The sequence below is a fragment of the Macaca thibetana genome, chromosome 9 (assembly GCF_024542745.1).
Source record: "Macaca thibetana thibetana isolate TM-01 chromosome 9, ASM2454274v1, whole genome shotgun sequence".
Taxonomy (NCBI): domain Eukaryota; kingdom Metazoa; phylum Chordata; class Mammalia; order Primates; family Cercopithecidae; genus Macaca; species Macaca thibetana.
The window spans coordinates 46,478,496-46,484,528 of NC_065586.1; the positions used below are offsets into that span (position 1 = coordinate 46,478,496).

Consider the following 6,033-nt stretch of genomic DNA (forward strand, 5'->3'; position numbering starts at 1 on the left):
TTCTACGTAAAATGGCCCTCAAAGAGCCCAGTGATTTTTTTTAAGGTTTTCTTTTTCATTAAAAAAAAATTGATAAAAATTGAAGCTGTAAAATACGGGAAGAGGAGCAAGAGAGCTGCTGAGTTTGCATTTGAAGTTGTGAGGGGCTGGGGAGGACACGACCAGGGAGAGAGGACCCCTACACACTAGTCCCGGCTCTCACAGCCTGTGCTCCCCACACTCAGGCTGCGCTGCCAGGAACACAGGACAGAAGTCGTAAGGACAAGAGACCAAACTCAAGGCTTCTTTCTTGTGGTTGGGTGTTCGCGTGTGTAAGTGCAGTCAGCCACACCCCACGGACATAACGTGCCTGTCTGTGGATGCCATAGGCATGCTCCCGAGCATTGCTCAGTCTCTGGTGACCCCGAGTCTCTGGGCAGGCCACGGGCCTTCACTTCTCCACTTTCTTGAGGATGTGGCATTTTTTCCTGTTAGGGCAGCGGCACCGCTCGTCGATGCTGGGGATACATTTGCAGTGCCCCATCTCCTCCACGGGGCAGACAGCTTCCCCGTTGTGGCAGATGAGCGGCAGCTGCATAGGGTCCAGCTGCTTCTTGTTGCAAGCCCGGAAATGGTTGTACTGCAGCGGAGGTTCTCTGTGGTGGAGGAGCCCTGCGGCAAAGTTGCCCAGGGAGTGGCTGTGCTGCATGATCTCACGCAGCTCCTTGTCGGACAGCAGGTAGGGAGGTAGGGAGAGGGTACCGGAAGCTGGGCAAGGGACCACCACCTCATCCAAGGGAGTCTTGAAAAAGTCCTTGCTGCTCCTCTTGGGGGCAGCAGGGGACCCTCAAACTCTTCCCCGAACCTCTCGGGGTTGATTGCATAGCTCCTCATGTCTCTGCACTCGGGGCCAGCACGTGGACCTTGCACTGCTGCTGGTAGGAGGACCTCTGCTCGTGTCCTGGCACGGGTTGTCCATGAACTCCAGGGTCCAGACGTGGTCATTTTTGGTGCAGAGGTAGAGCAGGTGCACGTAGTGGCAAATGAGCTTTATGCAGGACGGGTTCAGCTGCTCTTGCCCAGGGAGCCGCAGCAGCTGTACTGCTTGTGCAGGTTCTCATGGGTGAAGAGCTTGGGGAACAGGGACACCAGCAGGTGAGAGGCGAAGTTGCCAATGGACAGGCTGCTCTGGTAGATACTGCGAAGATGCTCCTTGCTGAGCAGGCAGTCGGTGCCGGGCACCTCCAAGTTGGGCTGGAGGATCTCCAATTTGTCCAAGTCGATAGGTACCAGCCATATCTTCTTGGATCGGCACCGCTGGCCCTGGAAGTTATCCTCCACCCTGATTACTGAGATGTCATTGGGCAGGCTGGAGGAGTCATAGCAGTCGACACGTGGGGGGCTTGCCTTCGCTGCCTGCATCCAGCCTCAGGCCCTGGAGCTTGTCGTTGATGCGCTGGATGCACTATTGCAGCCAGGCCTCCTCCTCCTGCATGTGGGGGAAGTAGACCTCTGTGTTGTTGCAGATGATCTGCAGCCTCTGCGGGTCCAGCTCCTGCTTACCGCTGTCCCCGTAGCAGCTGTCCTGCTCGCCCAACTTGCGATGGTCGAAGAGCTCAGAGAAGAGCCAGTGAAGGAGGAAGACAGGAAACTCGCCGGGTGAAGAGGCTTCATCCAGGAACTCAGTGAGGTCCTACATGTCCACCACATGGTCTGAGGCGATGCTGCTGCTCCGGTCCAGAGACAGGCCGTCCTCCTCATCTCTGAGGTCCACTGCTCAGCCTCAAAGAAGCTGGCAGCCTGTCCACCTGGCTGGCTTTTCTCCATCTCCCGCTGGGCCCAGAAGTGGCTGAAGAAGTTATTCAGCTGGGGCAGGCACTCGGCCTGTCACACAGCCATGTCCTTCACCGAGGGGTAGTAGATCTCCATGTAGTTGTGGATGAGCTGCAGGTGCAATGACTCCAGCTTACACTTGGCCTCAAAGCTGCAGACACTGCAACCTCAGGAGAAGTTGACTGTGGCTGAAGAGCCTGGGGAAGAGCTGCACCAGCGGGCTGCAGGCCAGGACCCCGCCTGACAGGCTCTGGTCCATGATCTGCTTGAGCTCCGTGGCCTGTGAGCTGCTCTGGAGTGGTGGGGGTCGGCTGGAATTTGGCCACCATCTCAGTGGGGTTCACCTTCAGGGAGAGCAGGTCCACTTTGCTGTGCAGCTGGGACCTGTTGGACGTGAGGGTGTTGAGCATGTAGAACATCTTCTGGATCAGGAAGTAGATGTTAGGGTGACTGTTGGTGGCCGCCCCAGTGCTGCCACCATCCCACTTCTGTGGCTCATTCAAGAGCCTAAACAGCAAGGGGCCGTTGCTGGCATTTGCCTTCTGGAAGAGCTCATAAGTGTTTAGCAGGTCCCCTGAGGGAGGCTTCTTCTCCATGACCTGTGTGAGATGCCATGCAGAGGCTTCTTGTAGTAAGGGGTGGTGGCATGGTTGTAGCGCTCCTCCTTGCCTGGCCACACAGAGCCCGAGCTCCTGCCTTGCTGGCCTGCTCTCCATTGCCTTGGCAGGGCGAGCTATTCTCGGGTTCCACATGCCTGCTAGCAGCGCCTCTGGGATCAGCTGCCTCCTCTCCACGCTGGGGATGGAGTCTGGCGGGCCACTGCTGACCGGCCGAGTCCTGGAGGGCAGTGAAGACACTGTCCAGAGGGTGCTTCTCAGAAGTCCTGGAATTTACGGAGCAGCCTAGAGCAGCATCTTTGGCCTCTGTGTCCACTCACACTTCTTAGAAGTTCTTCTACATCAATTTTTTCTGGAGATGGTTCTGACTGTGTCACCCAGGCTGGAGTGCAGTGGTTGATCAGAGCTCACTGCATCCTTGACCTCTCAGACTTAAAATAGCCTGGCTACTCAGGAGTAGCTGGGACTACAGGCCAGAGCCACCATGCCTGGCTAAATGTTTAAATTTTTTTGGTAGAGGCAGAGGTCTCTCACTGTGTTGCCCGGACAAGTCTCAAATTCTCGGACTCAGGTGGTCCTCCCACTTTGGCCTTCCAAAGTGCTGGGATTAATGGCGTGAGCCACCGTACCTGGCCATATTTTATTTTTCCAAAAAATTCATTTGTAGAGTTTAAAAAGTATCTTTTGATCAAGAGTTCTTACTGTATTTATGTTAGCAAATTTCATTTCCCATTCCGTTGCTTGCCTTTTCACTCTTAGTGAGTTATTTTATGATTACAAATCCTTATTTTTTATGTTACTTTATTACTATTTATTAACCTATTTATCTTTATCTTATTTATTAGCCTTCAGTGGTTAGTTTTTGAGTCTTTTTTTTTTTAAATCTTAAGGTCATGGAAGTGTCCTCTATATTACTTTTTAAAAGCTGTACTGTTTCATGTTACACATTGGCTTCTATATGAAATAATTTTTGTGTATGTTGTGAGGTTGGATGTTAATAATCATTTTTCTCTGTATGGATGTATGAAAGACAGCACAATTTATTGAAATGAATCTTTTCCTCACTGTACTGAAGCACTATTTTTTCACAAATCAGCTAAATATATTGTGTGGTTCTCTTTATGAGCTCTCTATTCTGTTTCATTGAAATATCTATACTTGTACCTTTTCCATAATGTCATAATTGATATACATTCATAAAAACTTAAATAGTGGAAGTCTTCACATTATATTTTTTCTTCAAACTTATCTATACACGGCATTTTAATTTGCATTTTATAGTCAGTTTTTCAGTTGCCACCAAATATAATGCAGACATATGCTATTACTAATCACAGTATTGTGATTTTCAGTGTATTACAAATATAGATTTATTTAAAATACTGAATCTTTCTTCTAATACCAGGAATTACGTAGGAACATGGTACATCTTTATTTCTGTTGAATGTCTTTAATTTCTCTCAATAAAATTTCACAATTTTCAGTAAAGGGATTGCATATGATATATTATAGTTTATATTAGGAATTCAATGTTTCTTCCTAGAAACATTTCAGATTTTTAATATTTTATTTGATTTAGACTCACTACATTTGGAAAGCCTTAATTATACTTTCATTTTTAGAGCTACTTAGATTTGCTATTTATTCTTGTGTCACTATTAACGATTTTCTAGAAATGTATCTATTTCATCAAATTATTTCAAAATTTTTGATAAAGTTACTTATTACATTCTCTTTCTCTCTCATGACTATAGAATCTATAATGATTTCCTTGTTATTCATGATATTTAGAATTTGTAGATACTCTTTTTTTTAATTTCATGCATAGTCATGGTATATTTTTATCAATCTTTTCAAAGTAACTTTGGCTTTTGCTGATTTCATTTATTTTATGATTATTTCCTTTTCTCCTGCTTCTTATGTATCTTCTCTTTTTTTAATTCTTTGGATTTAATTAGACATCACATTTTAAATTTTTGAGATTGATGATTAGATTATTAATTTTTTCAAGCTTTAATTTTTAAACATATTTATGTAACCATATACATTTATCTCCAAGCTGAGATTTGCCTAAGCCTCCCAACTTTTAACAAGCAGTATTTTTACTTTCATTTTTATTAAATTCAAAATATATTTTAATGTTCACTGCAATTACTTTTTTGATCCATGAATAACTTAGAAATATGATGTTTAATTTCCAAACATTTGTTCACTTCCAAAGTCTTGCTACAGATTTCCAGCTTAATAACATTGTTGTATGAAAAACACTATCAAGGATTTCAAATTTTTGGTATTTATTGATTCTTGTTTTGGGCCTAACCTCAGCCTATATCTGCCTATCTTTATCTATCTATCTATCTATCTATCTATCTATCTATCTATCTATCTATCTATCTATCATCTATCTACCTATCTATCATCTGTCTACCTAGATAGACAGAGATATCTGTAGATAGCTATGGTAAATTTTGAAGCATGTTCCAAATATATTATAATAAATTGTATGTTTTGCTATTTTTGGGTGTAGTTTTTATGTCAAAATATTTAATCCTACTGCTTTAAATTTCTGTGTTATTGATATTTTGTATCCTTTTTGCTATCAGTTATCGAAAAAGGCATATTAAAGTCTTTATGATTGAGGATGTGGCTATTGCTCCTTTTAGTGCTATAAAAATTGTAAATGTGTGTCAAACTTGTGTGACAACCTCCTCAATAATTGATTCTTTTATATGGATAATGGATACATCTTCCTTTCAGGTAATAATTTCTGCCTTAAAATCTCTTTTGTCTGATATTAACATAGCTAAACAAATTTTCACTTGGCTTGTGTTTGATTACCTTTTATATACATATATGAAAGATTTTTAAAATTAAGATGGTTCTATAGATAGTAGAAGATATACAGATAGAAGATAGTAGATATCTTCTACAGGTATAGCTATATATATCTATATACATATTTGGATATATTTATATTTATATATATATCTATATACAAATGTATATATGCAGATATCTCTGTACATCTACATATATATCTACATACTGATATATATATCTATTTGTGTATATAATATCTGTATACATGTAGACAGATAAAGATATGCATGTATATGCATATATACAGATATCTATGTATATATCTATATACATATATACATGTAGATATATACATACCTATATACATGTAGAAATACAGATGTAGATATAAATATATATCTATATGTGTATAGAGATATGTGTAGGCGTATATAGATATATACATATATAGATAGATAGGTCTATATAGAAAACCAACTATCTATATCTAGATAGAGATAGCTATCACTAGATATCTCTACCTATCTAGATACATTATTTATCTGTCTAATCCATCTATAAAACTATCTTAAAACCATCCTAATTTAAAAATCAAGATTCATCTTAATTTAAAAATCTTAATTTAAAAGTTAAGAACCATCTTTATTTTGTGGTTCATATATACCATGGAATAGTAGGCAGCCATAAAAAAGAGTGAGATCAAGTCCTTTGCAGGAACATAGATGGAGCTGGATGGAGGCCTTCATCCTTAGCACACTAATGCAGGAACAGAAAACCAAATACT

The 6,033-nt window shown here is 41.7% G+C and overlaps 1 pseudogene; it reads right to left on the reverse strand.

The window, feature by feature from the left end:
• Positions 1–322: 322 nt before the first annotated feature.
• LOC126962237 (BEN domain-containing protein 3-like) lies at positions 323–5,616 on the reverse strand (annotated as a pseudogene).
• Between the last annotated feature and the right edge of the window lie 417 nt (positions 5,617–6,033).